Source organism: Rosa rugosa, chromosome 2 (genome assembly GCF_958449725.1).
Source record: "Rosa rugosa chromosome 2, drRosRugo1.1, whole genome shotgun sequence".
Classification (NCBI taxonomy): Eukaryota; Viridiplantae; Streptophyta; class Magnoliopsida; order Rosales; family Rosaceae; genus Rosa; species Rosa rugosa.
The window spans coordinates 50206167-50223405 of NC_084821.1; the positions used below are offsets into that span (position 1 = coordinate 50206167).

General features: G+C 38.4%; 2 pseudogenes; both read left to right on the top strand.

Moving 5' to 3' along the window:
• Positions 1 to 7963: 7963 nt before the first annotated feature.
• On the top strand, positions 7964 to 12441 carry LOC133730923 (cysteine-rich receptor-like protein kinase 29; annotated as a pseudogene).
• A 102-nt stretch (positions 12442 to 12543) lies between these two features.
• LOC133730924 (proton pump-interactor 1-like) lies at positions 12544 to 17031 on the top strand (annotated as a pseudogene).
• Positions 17032 to 17239: the final 208 nt, after the last annotated feature.

Below are 17239 nucleotides of genomic sequence, written 5' to 3' on the forward strand. Positions count from 1 at the left end.
GCTGCCCAGATTCATCATACTTGCCAAAATATTCTCCCCCTCTATCAGATCTTACTATCTTAATCACCTTATCCAACTGCTTCTCAACCTCTGCTCTAAAAATCTTAAACTTTTCTAGGGACTGGAGTTTGTCACTCATGAGGTACACATAGCAGTATCTACTGAAATCATCTATAAATGTTATGAAATATTTATTTCCACAGATAGTTTGATCTCTGAATGGTCCACTAATGTCTGTATGAATGACTTCTAACAAATTTGAGCTTCTAGTGGAGGTTTTCTTTCTGTTTGAAGTCAATTTTCCCTTTACACATTCAACACACGTTTGAAAATCAGTGTAATCTAACTGAGGCAAAAGGTTTTGTTTTTCCAAAATTTTCATTCTTTCAACAGAAACATGGCCAAGTCTCTTGTGCCATAGAAAAGAAGAGTTTTCAGAAAATTTTCTTTTGATTCCAATTGTTTTGTCAACATTTTCAGTAGACTCTAAGAGTAAGACAGATTTATTTGAAGGATAAGAGCAACACAATTGAATGTAATCACCAATAAGAGAACAAGAGCCAATATAATTGGAATGTAGAGAGATTTTTATTTCAGATTCACTGAGCCAAAAACAATAACCAGTTCTTAACAAAAGACTAACTGAAATAAGATTCCTTTTCAATGAAGGAATATAGAAAACATTATTCAAAATCAAAAACTGTCCTGATTCTAATTCTAGACGAACTACTCCCACTGCTTTCACAGTGACTCTCTGACCATTCCCAACGCAGACACACTGCTCACTCCTTTTTGGTTCCCTCCACTTTAGAAACCCCTGCAAGGAATTTGAAACGTGTATTGGTGAACCACTATCAAGCCACCAAGAATTTGGTGAAACATTTATTAGATTAATTTCAATATATAAGACTATGAGTTTACCTCTCTTCTTAAGCCAGTCCCTATACTTAGAGCAATCCCTCTTCATGTGACCCTCTTTCTTACAAAAATAGCATTTAAAGACACTGCCCTTTTTAGGTTTGAAAGCCACAATTGGTTTGGTGCCTGAGGTACTAGGTTTAGATATATCACTAGTGGTAGCAGCCTTCTTCCCTTTAAATCTCCAAACCTTACCCTTGTTCTTCCCTACAAGGTTCACAGCCACCTCCTTCCTGTGAAACTCTTCCTCCTGGACACATATAGCAATAAGCTCATTCAAGGACCACTTGTCCTTTTGAGTGTGGTAAGCAGTTTTCAGTTGGCTAAATTTTGGTGTCAGGGAGTTTAATGCCATGTGTACTATGAACTGGTCATCAATTGAGATATTCAAATCCCTCAGCTTTGTGGCAGTCTCTATCATCTTCATGATGTGCTCCCTCACTCCTGTGGAATCACTATACTGCATAGTGAGCAAAGAATCCAAAAGCTGACCAGTTTCAGCTTTCTCACTTTCCTGATACATCTCAGAGATGTTGTTCAGGTATTCTCTGGCTGTGCCTTCATCTGGGACACTTCCTCTCACAGTCTCACTCATGGTCCTCTTGACAATGAGCTTAGTCATTCTATTAGCTCTTATCCATTCCTGTGCTTTAACCTTGTCAAGGTCTGTGGTACTGTCAGTAATGGGCTCAGGTTCATCCTCAGTTAAACACACATCAATATTCAGCAAGCCAAGGTAGATCTCAATATCTGCCTTCCACTTCTTAAAATTTGAACCAGTTAAGGGTTCAATGGTAGCTAGGCTAATGCCTGATGTTCCCAAAGCTGATAAGAAAATAAAAGAAACTTTGCTAAGTCTTTCTGTTTTGCTTAAGACCTATACAATTAAGTCAAAAGCAATCAAAAACAAGCAATTCTCAAAAACAATCAATTTCAGCAGACACACACTTCATATCAAGTCCCATATTTATCAATGTCATGTAATACCTTTAGTGGCAAAATAACACAACATTCCTTATTTTCTGTATCACAAAACCAAAACAGATGAAAATGCTTTTTGCTTAGATCAGTCAGCACCTTTAATGGCAAGAAGAAAAGACCTAGGCAACCTGATGCACTTAAATCTATTTTGTGATGTGCTGTTTACACAAATTAAGAACACAGAAAGTTTAAACCTTATTTGTAAGATACAGTTGTGCACTAAGATGTATAAACACAATTATCCCTGGTTTTTGTATCCACAAGGTCAATGAAAATCCCAGAGATAGATTGCTTTGTGCAATATGTACCCCTGAAACCTTTATTGACTCAAAACCAGTTGTTGGTTTTCCGTATATTCATCAAGATTTTGATGAACTACCAACTGTACCTGTGATGAACATATATATATTTATACACAAACCGGATGCATTTATGCAAGTTTGGAGACTTAATCTTTATACATGCATCACATGATGATCACCACAAGCAATAAATCAATCAACAATATTGATCAATTCATAGAATTTTCATAGTTCATGAGACATGAACGAAACATCAGTTTGAATTAAATACATAATTCTATAATCAAGCACAAATTTATAATCTACTTAGTCCACAAGTGCTATAATTATGATCAAAGTACTGTAAATTGATAAAAGATAAAAGTTTTATGGGCAATTCGAAAACTGACCCGATCGCTATCCCGCGCTGCATAAAACATGTTAGTGGAAGCAAATAGTATGTAGCAGCATATAATCATAATAATCTGATCCCAGAAAACATACCAATTCAACACAAATAGAGAGTAATGAAAAACCCCTTTTCTGAGACATGTAAGAACCCTAAGCCCCAAAATTTCCCAGCAAAAGATGACCGTCAGCTTTTAATCCGCAATATTAGAGAGAAGTTATTCTCTCAGCTGTTTTAATCTTTTGGACTTGTTGGCCCCGTGTCTTGTGTGATGGTGCTTGAGTAAAATAGGCCTTGATAAAAAAAAGGTCTAGGCCCCAGTAGTTCCCTCATTTATTCACTTAATTTTCTGGAAATGAAAATCCTAGAAAACATGCAAGTGTAAACTCACCAGAGAAACCATATTTGATTTAAGCCTTTGTGTGTGTGGCTCTGATACCACATGTTAACTTATAAAATACTGATAAGTAAATTAACACGCAAAGGATCATAAATACAAAAGAAGATCATATCATGAAATATCACACAATAAGCATATTAGGAGTTCCTTAGAGGATCAACAAACCTGATGAGGCCATTGATCCCAAACTCAAGTCTTCTGCACTGCTCACTAACCAAAACTCTCTATGGGACAAGTATGTGTGTTGATGATGATAGTGAGAGTGCAGGGACCTGGTTTATATATGATTCATTCGAGGTTTGGCTCCCTCCCATAAAGGAAACCATTCAATGTTGAATCACATAATTTTAGTTGTACAACATTATCACTTGGTTTGGTTTCCAAGTTTTTTTATCAGATTTCTTGCATTATCCATTTTGACACACAATGAATAAGCAATCTGCAATTAAGTCACAAGATTTCCATTGCTTATTCTGAAAATAGATTGACAAGTTGTTGATTGCTTGATTGGACTAAATGATAATGTCCATTCTAATCTTACATAGGTAAGCTTCACCCATTGATCAAATGGATGAAAGAAACTAAACAGTTCTCCTTGATAATGCATCACTGCTTCAGACAAGTCCTGCATTAAATGCACTAGCAATTTTCTTCCCCGCAGCATCGCGCTGGACTACAACCTAGTGTTTTATTAGTTAACGTTTTTGACGATATTTACCAAAAAAAAAAAAAAGGGGGACTGTTGTTATAAAGCAACAATTTGAGTGTCACACTTTATTTTAACTTTTTAGTTATTTAGAAAACATGTTCAATTTTTTACCTATTTTAGTAATGTTGTTTTCAGTCAAGTTTGTCTCATTGGTTGTGAGCTGTGAATCACAACTTGAGATTAATTATTTTAATTTGCTTTGGATATCCACAATATCATCTAGTTGCCGACTTTGACTACTCGAATAAGGGGAGAGGATTCGGAGCACAACCGTGCATTCCCTCCAACACAATGAACGGGTGGATAACATTAAATACATTTTTTTATTATTAAAAAAAATGTTATTATAAATATTAAGGGTTGAGGTTACCTAATAAGTGCCGGATTAGTTATACCGCCGGTGCATAGAAGAATTTCCACTGTATTAGCCCTTCCACTAAAGGATTTTTTTTTTTTTTTGTCATTTTAAGGGATCCTTTGTGGGACTCACTTTTTGATCGCATTTGGGCATCTCAACAGTTTAGTTTTTGGGTTCTAATGTATAAATCACTTATGCAAATTTTCAGCCAAATTGATGATTGTAGAGGTATCGAACTAGATTAAATCAATGGACGAACCGAATCTGTCCAACCTGAACCGTTCATGTTTATAATTGTAAATTGCAGTTATAAATGCCTTATAATCGATCCATTTTCCTGAAAATTTGCATAAAAACTAAATGGTCGAGATGTGGATATGTGATAAAAAGTGAGTTCCATAAGAGATCCCTTAGAATGGCCATAAAAAGATTTTTTTTTTTTTCTCGATCATTTTAAGGGATCCCTTGTGGGACTCACTTTTCTATTGCAATTTGGCATCTCGATCGTTCAGTTTTTAGGTCCTAATTAATGTATAGATCACTTATGCAAATTTTCAACCAAATTGATGACTGTTAAGGTATCGAACTAGATTAAATCAATAAACGAATCGAATCTGTCCAACTTGAACCATTTGTGCTTATGATTGTACGCAGTTATGAATGATTTAACGATCATCAATTTGGCGAAAAATTTGCCTAAGTGATCTACTCATATAGACTTAAAAACTGAACGGTCGAAATGTCACGCCCCTGATTTTTAAACATAAATAAAAATCGATATATATAATCCCATAATTATACATGCGTGATGATCAGCCATCAATACAAATACTTAGGAAACTTTTTCCTTTTAAACCAAGTACATACTGACGCCCGGAACCCACAAAGTCAATATATACTCGCTCCGCAGAGTTATATATTACGCGAGTTTACAAATTAAATTGCCACAACAAGATAATAAGTAAATGCTCCTCAGAGCTTACTACAAGCGGAAGTCTTAATAACGGTAAAGTCACAAAAATGGCTTCCTACCGTAAAGCTGCAAAGGCGCTACCTCAACTTCAGCCATGATTATCCTGACCTACAGGATTAACCCCTACACCGTTTGAATGGTGCACCGGGTTGTCACACAACAAACCCGGTAAGCTTTTGCAAGCTCGTATGAGTAACTCAAATCACACACGCACAACTCGCCCACGAGGAAACTCATCAACTTGTGAAAAAGGAACACACACCCTGTTTTCCCAAAACAACACATTCTTTTCCCAAAAGAAAACAACACAAATCACCCCGTGACAAAAATCATATGAATTGAAACTCTGACAATTCAAATATGATACACAAGTCCTCCCTGGACATTTAAGAGAAAGAATCACCGAAACTCCCTTAAAAATACATTCTCAAACCAACAAAAGTCATCCCGTGACAAAATCATAATAATTGAAACTCTGACAATTAAATATGATACACAAGTCCTCCCTAGACATTTAAGAGAAAGAATCCCCGAAACTCCCTTAAAAACACATTTTCAAACCAACAAAAGTCACCTCGTGACAAAATCATAATAATTGAAACTCTGACAATTAAATATGATACACAAGTCCTCCCCGGACATTTAAAAGAAAGAATCCCCGAAACTCCCTTTTAAAAGACATTCTCAAATCAACACAAGTCACCCCGTGACAAAATCATAATAATTGAAACTCTGACAATTAAATATGATACACAAGTCCTCCCCGGACATTTAAAAGAAAGAATCCCCTAAACTCCCTTTTAAAATACGTACTCATGAGCATCAGATATCTCCCCGCTACCCCCCATGATGTACAATGGCAACAGACTAGAGCTCTAACTGATCGTATCCACAAATCCGGCCAAAGGCGTGAAGTCCCGATATATTTGCCTGAGGTCACTCCCAGTAACCCCGAATCCTCAGACCTCCCCGGCCGTCAGATCAAAACATTTCAAAGCAGTCACTCAGGACCAAAGTTACTCGACTCTCAAAAGGAGATGTCACCCCGTGACCTCTGAATCATCCGACCTCCCTGGTAGTCAGATTCAAAACATTAATCAAGTCGCACTGGACCCAAAATGTTAAATCAAATCAAAAGGAGAAATCACCACTTGTGACTCTCAGATCTTCCGACCCCCGGTCGTTAGATCAAAATGTTAAATCAAATCAAAAGGAGAAATCACCACTTGTGACTCTCAGATCTTCCGACCCCCGGTCGTTAGATCAAAACATTAAGCAACTCACACCAAATCTTGACACTTTTCAAACAATAGAAATTCCCAATTCCTAAAACAATGTTTCCCGAAAAGTCAAGCCCCAAAACAATAGAATGAAACCCATCAATCCCTATTGCTTAAATCACTCATCAACCCATAAGAATATACATATTTCACGTAAATATATATACACGTGGTCATTCACTCAGGAATGCCACTAATACCAACTATAGTTTGCAGTTAACTAAATAACTCTCATAACAATAAAGGTACTTCGTTCATAAATGAACATTGTGAGATTACTCACCTCAGAATCCCGCGGCGTCTTCTATACAGAACCGAACTAACACTCACACCAACAACTCGTCCAAATCACCTTGAGAAGCACCTAATCACCAATGGTCTCAAATCAGTATACGAATCACCAAGTGATTAAAGTTCGAATCCCCAAATAGAACAACAACCCTGAAAGTAACGCCAATCGAGGAGAAACCTCATCCGAGACCACCCAAAGTCTCCGGAATGCTTTTACGATCGATGTGACAAAACCACAAGTCGATCGAACGCTCAAATCCTCACGGATCGAAACATCGGACGGTCCAAAACCGTAAAAATCACAACATATTCATACGATCTCCAAAAATTAAGTATTATATATCGAAACGCTCGTATCGACGAGTAGATGATATATAATACCAGAAACTATCCAATACATGGCCGGAAGGCCACCAAAAACGCCGCCACAGTCGGTGGCACAACCACCACAACCATCACCGGTCAAAACTCAAAACTAGATTAATCCAACCGTCCAAAATGTCAAGAACACCAAATAGATCAACTTTAATACCTAGGGTTCAAGCCAACACAGCCTAGATCGCCGCCACAAGCCACCGTGAACTGGTCACCTTGAGTTGATCCAATTCCAAAGTGAATCGATCAAAACAAACACCATAGATCGATCAAGGAGGCTTCTACGAACTCAACCCAGAAAACTTGAAGCCGTGACGTCGCCGGAACTAGGATTTCAGATCGGGTCCGAATGCACTCTAGTTCGCCGCGTTGCTGCACCACCGTGACCGAGAATCGATGCTAGAGGCCACCACCAGGAGGACCAGAACAAGTAGGCGAGTCAGTCTGCCCAGGTCCCGCCGCTAGAGGTGCTCGGAGATCGCCGGAAAAGTCGGGTCGGGTTTCTGGGTTCGGGTCGGTTTGACGCAAAGAAGAGAGAGAACGGAGGTTCTGATTTCCGGAAATAGAAACCCAAATGAAAATAGTAAATTTCCCGAAAGGGAAATTTCTATTTATAGTGATTTCCAAAAATATCCAAAACTTCCGCAAACCATAACTTCCACATACGAACTCTGATTTCCGCGTTCCACATATCCACGAACTTGTATCGACGCGCTCTACGACTTTCGTGAAGGAAGTTTTCAGAGATACCCAACGAATAAAAAGTCAATCCTTGCTCCCCCCCCCCCCACCCAAAACACTTTTGCTCCATCCACGAGCCACAAAATCGTCCAATAACCACTAATTAAATTCCGGAAAATCCTCGGAAAGTAAATACGAGGATTGGTCAATATTGTAGCACAGACCACCTAAACCACAAATGATAGGACTAGAGATAAGACAGAATTAATTTTCGTTTCTATAGAATGGACATCGAGTGGGTTGATCATGCTTGCTAACTAGTCTTTAAAGCTCAAGAACATTGAAAGAATATTTGTGAACTAGTTTCGAGTTTAAAAGAGATATGGGATCCTCGATCTGGCTGCTTCTTTTCTTCTTCGTTCCCATAACCTTACACCACCTTGTTGCTCAAACCATAATAAAAGATGACGTCTCATGCACTTTGCAGCTGATTTGTGCTGGAGCTGTGCTGATTCCCGCAAATACACTAATGGCAGCATCTACCAACAAAACCTCATCAGCCTCCTCTCCTCCTTTTCCAACACTTCCCAAAACCAAACCAACTATGGCTTTCAAAACTCTTCTCTTGGACAAGGCTCCAACAAAGTGAATGCCTTGGCATTGTGCAGAGGAGACCTCGAAGGCTGTAGTAGCTGTCTCAGTGAGTCCACTCAGAGTCTCCTGCGAAACTGTTTATATAAAAAGGAAGCAATCGTATGGGCAGAGCGTTGCATGGTACGTTACTCTCAAGACTTCATATTTGGTATTGAGGAAGAGCACCCTTTTATATATCTGCCCAGCCCGAACGACGCTAAGAACGCGCAAGCGTTCGAGTTGGTGCTTTAACCCCGTGTTGGAAACTTTAAGAGACACAGCAACTTCAGGTGATTCTCGAAAAAAATATGCAGCAGGACATAAAATTGTTCCAGGTAATCCAGGATACGAAACGATATATGCAAATGCGCAGTGCACTCCGCCACTCCGGACATCGACAAAGTCAATTGCAGTAATTGCTTGCACAGTTGCATATCTGCTATTCCACAATGTTGCAGTGGAAAGTCAGGAGCAAGAGTTCTTAAACCAAGTTGTAATATAAGGTTTGAGAACAATATTTTCTATGAGTCTACAGCCGATTCAGAATTAAATATTTCAGCTCCAGCTCCGGTTACTCCAACAACTCCAGTACTTCCACCGAAGCAAGGTACACACACACACAATATATGTTCATATTATATTATGTATATGTAAGCAAGCCATCTTTTCTTAGAGAAAGTACATCCATCCTCACTCCGGTCAACCATACAATACACAAGGTATTATGCCTCCGAATTATTTACGTGAATCGCGGAGTGACCCCTACACCCCCTTCTGATTTTCTGCAGGAAAGAAGAGTAACACAAAAAGAAAAATCATCATCATTTTGGTTGTGATTGCTTTTGTCACGATGCTTCTCGGTGGCATATGCATTTTCTTAAGAGTCAAGAACCCAAGGGTAAAACTTGACGGTAAGTTGAACTGTCTAGTGTTTGGAGATTGTACGTATTTGTCTTGTGTTTTCAAACGATTTTTTTTTTTATCTAAATATGTTGTACCTTTTCAGATGATATTTCTGGAGTAATTACCCTCGTGGAATCGTTACAATTTAACTTTGAAGATATAAGATCTGCAACGGATGACTTTTCTGATGAAAATAAGCTTGGACAAGGTGGATTTGGAGCCGTTTATAAGGTAAAAAAACTGAGTTACTTTTTCAATTGCAATTGTGCTTTTGCTAATTTGTTAACCTTTGAAGTGGTAAAAACTATTTTTGTTTTTGTACACTATATGATTACCGAAATGATTGTTTTCTTTAATTGTATTTTCTCTTAAATTTAATAAACTTACTTTCAGGGTAAGCTATATAACGGACAATATATAGCTGTGAAAATGCTATCTAAGAGTTCTCAACAGGGTGATCGTGAATTTAAAAATGAAGTCACGTTAGTTGCTTGACTTCAACATCGGAACTTAGTGAGGCTCTTAGGTTTTTGCTTGAAAGGAGAGGAAAGGCTCCTCATTTACGAATATATACCTAATAAAAGTCTTGATCACTTCATTTTTGGTATGGTATCCTCTACATCCTCAGTATATGTATTTTATAATTATAATTCTAGATTTTATATATGGTAGATAAAACTAAGGTACACAACACACAACACTGGCACACATTACATTGTTCTAACAAAATTGTTTTCAGACCCAACCAATCATGGACATTTGGACTGGGAAACACGTTACAAAATCATAGGAGGAATTGTTCGCGGTCTTATTTACCTCCATGAAGATTCTCGACTTCGAATTATTCACCATGATCTCAAAGCCAGTGTGGGAGTTGTCAAATTCTGCTGGGCCCGCAATTAAGGCGATTAACTCCGTAGTTAGTATGGCGTTAAATTTCAGTCATGAATGCGGCAATTACTACGACAATAACTACGTACAATGATTACGATTATAAGTGCGCAATGAATGACTATCATGAATATGCAATGAATGACGGTCGTAAGTACGCAATGATTAACTGTTATTAGTGCAGCAATAATTGTCATCATAAGTGTGTAAATAAATGCAGCCATAAAAGCAGAAATAATGGCGGCTTGTCCCCCAAGTAAGTCATCGCCTATATAAAGGCCACTCGACGTCAAGGTAAATCATCGAATTCCAATTCTCTCTACTCCACTACTGAGAAATGTACTAACTTAGACATCAGAGGGTTTTCTGCAGGTACCCCCCCTTCTCTTCGAACCGACGGCCAAACTTCAAGTCAACGCTCCAAGGAAGATTCTCGATCAATCCCGGTCAGCTCCCGCTCCAGTCCGCATTTATTGGTGAGTCAAACTCCTCTACGGAATTTCTCGTCACCAACAAGTGGTGCCGTCTGTGGGAAACACTTTTCCCTAAAAAGTGATGGCGGGAGCTGCACCTAAAGAAATTTCATTTCTGTCACTAAGGACTGGGAGTGATGGAATACAAGCCCCGAAGTGACAAAAGTTTGCGTAATGTAGACTAGCGTTCTTTCATTTAGTAATAATATTATGATTTTTTTCTTTTATATTTGAAATATATTTGTGGTCAGTGTTGTTGAAATGTATGTGTAAGGCTGGTGGCTAGAGTAAATACCCGAGGCCGGTGGCCAAGGAGAATAAAATGTTGTTGCGATCAGATTCAAAGGGAAATGGGGGCAATTCCATGTCTCATGCTAAAAATGAATCTTCGCCTTGAGGAAAGAATCGAGGCGGCTAGGGCCGAGGAAAGAATCGAGGCGACCAGGGCCCGAGGAAAGATTCAGGGCGGCCAGGGCCCGAGGAAAGAATCGGGGCGGCCAGGGCTCGAGGAAAGAATCGGGGCGGCCAGGGCTCGAGGAAAGAATCGGGACGACCAGGGCTTGAGGAAATATTCGAGGCAAGATTCGAAACAGCTAGAGAATGGAAATTTCCTCTTAGGACGAGTGTTCAAAGAGAAAATTTGGGGGCATTGTGGGAGTTGTCAAATTCTGCTGGGCCCGCAATTAAGGCGATTAACTCCGTAGTTAGTATGACGTTAAATTTCAGTCATGAATGCGGCAATTACTACGACAATAACTACGTACAATGATTACGATTATCAGTGCGCAATGAATGACTATCATGAATACGCAATAAATGACGGTCGTAAGTACACAATGATTAACTGTTATTAGTGCAGCAATAATTGTCATCATAAGTGTGTAAATAAATGCAGCCATAAAAGCAGAAATAATGGCGGCTTGTCCCCCAAGTAAGTCATCGCCTATATAAAGGCCACCCGACGTCAAGGTAAATCATCGAATTCCAATTCTCTCTACTCCACTACTAAGAAACGTACTGACTTAGGCATCGGAGAGTTTTCTGCAGGTACCTCCCCTCCTCCTCGAGCCGACGGTCAAACGTTGAGCCAACGCTCGAGGGAAGCTTCTCGATTGTTCCCGGTCAGCTCCCGCTCCAGTCCGCATTCATTGGTGAGTCAAAATCCTCTACAGAATTTTTCGTCACCAACAGCCAGCAACATTTTGTTGGATGAAGATATGAATCCTAAAATTGCAGATTTTGGTATGGCAAGGTTGTTTGTGATGGATCAAACTCAAGGAGATACAAATACCATTGTTGGGACATAGGAAGTAAATGTTGCACTCTAACTTACATTTTTCAATTTTAAGAACCAAAATAATTGAATTTCTAATGTGGATGCAATTATATAGTGGATACATGGCACCTGAATATGCAAGTCATGGGCGCTTTTCTGTCAAGTCAGATGTCTTTAGTTTTGGTGTGTTAGTTCTTGAAATAATTACTGGCAAGAAGAGTGGTAGTTTCCGAAATGGTGAAAATGAAGACGACCTATTAAGCTATGTGAGTAGGAATATATAATCAACTTGTTACATTACTTCTCTATTTATCCCTATAGCCTGCAACTAAGTGTAATTTTTTTTTTCCTGAAATAATTTTGAAATTTTGTAGGCCTGGAGAAATTGGAGGGATGATACAGTTCTAAATATCATAGATCCCATGTTAACAATAGGCTCAAGATCTGAAATAATCAGATGCATCCAGATTGGTTTATTATATATGTGTCCAAGAAAATGTGAATGACAGACCAACCATCGGTTCAGTTGTTTCCATGCTTAATAGTCCTTCTCTCAAAATCTCAGTACCTTCACGGCCTCCATATCAAATATCTCTTTTTGCTGTTTAAAAAGGATTCACATGTTGGGTCTCTTATGACATTATCTTATTGTTTAAAGGGGGTGTACTTGTTGAAAATTGTGTTCCTATTTGTAAGCTGAGCTAAATTAATATGGCATCAGAATGCATGTAAGTTGATCAAATCGAGTGCTATTTATTTGAGAATTTAGAAGAGCAAACCTCTAATTCACTGCTCTCTCTCTCTCTCTCTCTCTCTCTATCTATCTCCTTCCCTCTCTCTCTCTCTCTCTCTCTCTCTCTCTCTATCTCCTTCCTTCAGTCAGAGAGATTTGAGTTAATAGAGCAGATTAAGGCTCTGAGATCTGACAACCAGCAAATTAGAAAAATTGCGGATGAGAAATTTAAGGAGATTGAGCCTCTGCAGAAGGATCTCAAAAAGCTCCGCACTGCAGATCATGCTGGTCGCAATGGTGGTTTGTGCTCATCTGAGGAAGAGCTTGATGCTCGGGTATGTCTTCTTACCAAGCTTTGTTATCTCCAAATTCATCTGTTAATCGTTGTCCTGTGATTACTTGCCTTATATATTACTCTCTAATTTTAGACTGTTGGAACAGATCAAAGGCTTGCAGTATATCATACAACATGAGAGCATTCCGTTGTCCGAGGAGAAGAAAATCCTTAAAGAGATCAAACAACTTGAAAACACACGTGGAGAAGTCATTGCTAATGCTGCTGTACGAGCCAAGATTCAGGAATCAGTGGTTCATATAGACAAAGAGGCCCTTCAAGACCAGGTTAAAGTAAGCGGACTTTTAACATTTGCATCTTTTTGAACAATCTCTTGATTTTTCTTTGCAGACTTTCTTTATTATGTATTGTATGCTAATCATTTTCACCATCATCTGATTGTAGCTTATAGGTGGTGATTCGGAGGGAGTAAGGAAAGAGCAACAAGCAGTTAGGTCCAAAATTCAGCAACTTGATGATGCAATTAAGGCCGTAGATAAGTAAATTTCATCAATACGGGATGAGCTGAAGATTGTAACTGATAAGAGGGATCAAACACAACAGAGCATTTTTACATTTAGGCAGCAGCTTGATCAGCAAGTAAGTGAACATAAATTTTGCTGCAACATCTCTCTCTCTCTCGCATTTTCATCCTCTCTCTACTGTACTCTTGGGTTGGTAATTTTTTTTTTTTTTTTTTTTTTTGAGGACATCTGTTGTTGTGATTATGAAACCACATGATGCTTATTCCATTGAGAAACCACGAGTCCTTTTGTTTTCATTGTAATTCTGTTGTTATAGGTCAACCCTAGTACTTGGATATTCCGATCTTTTGTTTGTTGAACTGTTCTTTGAATTTTTTGTTTTTGCTGAATTTTGAAAATAGCATTTGTAACAGAATAGGTAATGAATTGATTTGATTCTCTAGATGCGTATTAAAATGAAGAAACTTTTCAATCCTCTAAGCTCAGAGATGTATTTTTTGGGCAGAGGAAAGATACAAGGAAGGGTTGGACTGTTTATGATAAATAAATAAGATTTTTAGTGATGCCAGATGTACTGGATATGGAATTATGGATGATAAAGTGAACCTTTTTTTGTCATCTTTTAGTTTCACTTCAAAATCCAATATGTTGCTGGAGCTTTAAATTAGTCTTTGCAAATAGGATTTCAAAGTTCGTTTTGAAATTTGAGGGTAGAGGGCAAAAAGATTCCACTGTTAACATGGTACTATTCCAACAGGAATAGTTATATCAGTTGGACACTTTGACAGTGTATTGCTAGAAATAATTTTTGACTTTGTTCAAATTTTTTTTTTTTTTTTGACTTTGTTTTATTCTTTATATAATTTTACATTGCCTGTCTCCTATATACAAGCTCCTCTCCGTTCACTGGTTGCGTCCTTCGTAATCCAATTGCTCACAATTCAACTAATGCTTTAAATACATCTTCACAAGAGATGGCCTTCAGCAAAATTAATATCGTGATTGGGTTGCCTCTAGTTTCTATAATCTTTAGACTTGCTTAGTTGCTTACTTTCAGCAGTGCTTTCTAGTTTCTCATTTGCAACTCACCTTCTCATTGTTTCTCCTTAATATATATATATATTATGAACTTGGAAGTGTCTTTGGGTCTAATTGAATTTTTTATTCACTCCGGTCACATGTAGAGATTTCTTGATAAAGGTGAAAATTTGAGGCATTATTGGAAGGGTGTGTTAGAATCTAGTTGAGTAGACTGTATTGGTGCCCAGGAGCCTTTACTCAAGTGGCCTGGACTGGGATGGGTAGCGGGTAGATATCCAAGCTTTAAACTCCTTGAAATTAGTGAAAAATATGTGTCTGGTGGTATATAACCACTCATTTGGATCATCTTGCAATGTGAAATTTTACAATCATAAAATGTACGAATTGGGATCCTCTGATTTTGTTTTCATTATCTTTTCTGTTCTCTCTCTTCATGTCTGAAGTTGCCTATTTTTGATATACCATGTCTAAATATATTATCAGAATTATGTTTATCGTAGTGAATTAATTTTGTTTGGACACATGGTAGTTATACGTTTGTAAACTGTAGTGGAGGTCGTTAACCTATTGTTCTATCAAATGTTCTCAAATTTTAACAGGGTAACCTTCTGACATGAAGGGGTGGAAAGAAATGGCTGTATTTTATTTAGAATGTAATATTGTCACTCTTACAATTAATTGATACTGATTTGCAGAATGCCTCCTTTTACCTAAGCCGTAATATCTTGAACAAAGCTAGAGGTTTGGCTATGAAGAATGATGTTAAAGCGCTTGAAGAGCTTACTCATACAGAGGTTTTTTAAACAACCACTCCTTAGATATTGTCACTCATTGTTAAATACTTAAATGTAGTTGGGTATTTTAAAGGTTTGATATATTTGACAGGTGGAGAAATTTATGTCCCAGTGGAATAGTAAAAAGGATTTAGGGATGATTATGAGAAAAGAATTTTTTCGTCTCTGGATAGTCGGCAATTGAGTAGGGATGGACGAATAAGAAACCCAGATGAGAAGCCATTGGTGGTTCATGAAGTGTCCACACCCGTAGTAGTGTTAAACAGCGACAAGCGTGGCCCGTGGTCCACCATTGTACCGATACTGTCCCAACTTAACCACCCGATAGGTGTTGGGTTTTAATCACAAAAGGCCTCGGTACAATTGGGTAAGAGCCACCCACTTATAAGTTATATTTTTATTTGTCACTTTTCCAATGTGGGATCTTTCCTCTCCAACACGCCCCCTCACGTGCAACCTAACTCTAGGTCTGCACGTGAAATTAATTAATCCAATTTCCACATTAGAAATTGGGACACAAGTCTCATATCGGAGACTTGGTCGATACAATCCAAGGCCCACATTGGACACTTGGTAATTTCGATGGCAATACAGGGAACCCCAATTTGGGCTCATGATACGTGCCTACGTGGAGACGCAATTGGAGAAGGACCCGCTCTGATACCATGTTAAACAGCGACAAGCGTGGTCCGTGGCCCACCATTGTACCAATACTGTCCCAACTTAACCACCCGATAGGTGTTGGGTTTTAATCACAAAAGGCCTCGGTACAATTGGGTAAGAGCCACCCACTTATAAGTTATATTTTTATTTGTCACTTTTCCAATGTTGGATCTTTCCTCTCCAACAAGTAGTAGAGTCAGCAACAAAAGCTAATACAAAACAAGTGAAGGAAGATGGCAGATCTGCTCCATTAGATAGTTTGCCAGTGCAGAAGGTTCAGAAAGAAGCCAAAAGTAAAGCAGTGCTTCCAAAATCTACTGTAGACGAAGAGGAGGAGATTTATGGGCTTGAGAAGCCGAAAAAGGACAGTAAAGAAAGTAAAATTGATGAAGCAAAGTTGAAGGAGATGAAAAGAGAAGAGGAAATTGCTAAAGCTAAGCAGGCCATGGAAAGGAAGAAGAAAAAGGCAGAAAAAGCTGCAGTTAAAGCAGAAATTAGAGCTCAAAAAGAAGCCGAAAAGAAGCTCAAGGTCGTTATTTATTTGATTTTTGTTCTTTGTTTTGTTTTGTTTTTTTGTTTTTTTTTTGTTTTTCATGTTGATCTTTGTTGATTTGTTTCGGAGTTAAACTGACATTTACCATTTTGAACTTAGGAGCGTGAAAAGAAGGCAAAGAAGAAGGCTACATCAGCAACTGAGAGCAATCCTGATGAGGCAACGGAACCAATTGCTGAAGTTGCGGAGCCAGAAAAGGTAAATGAAAATGTTGAAGTTCCGGTCCCTGCTAATGAGAAGGTGCAAAAGGACAAAACTATCAGGAATAGGGGTCGTCCAAGAGGTCCAGACTCACTCTGAAAGCCATACTGAAGCGGAAGAAGAGTAATAATTATTGGGTATGGGCTGCTCCTGCAGCTTTGTTGGTTATGGTGTTTCTAGCTCTCAGTTACTACTATCTTCTCTGAGGAAGTTAAAACAGGAACCAAGGTAGAGAGAGTTGAGAACTAATGCTTTCTACTTGGTAAGTTTGCAAGAGAAGAAGTCTATCTTTTAGTTAAATTAAGTTTTCCTGTTCTTTACATCCTGCATGTGTGCAAGGATGCTCTCGGAACTCATAATGTTGAAGGTAGGCTGGTAGCTCAGTCCAAAGTATCTTTCAGTGGAGGAGACATATTTTTTGTATGGTTTATGTAATTTCAAAGGATTAAATTCAGTTTAGTCCCTCAAACTTTAAGCCAAACATCAGTTTGGTCCCTCATCATTTTTTTTAATCAAACTCATCCCTGATCTCTCAAATTGCATCAATCTCGTCCAAAATTTGAATTTGGCTCGAAAGATGACGTCATGTGTTGAGTTGGAGCC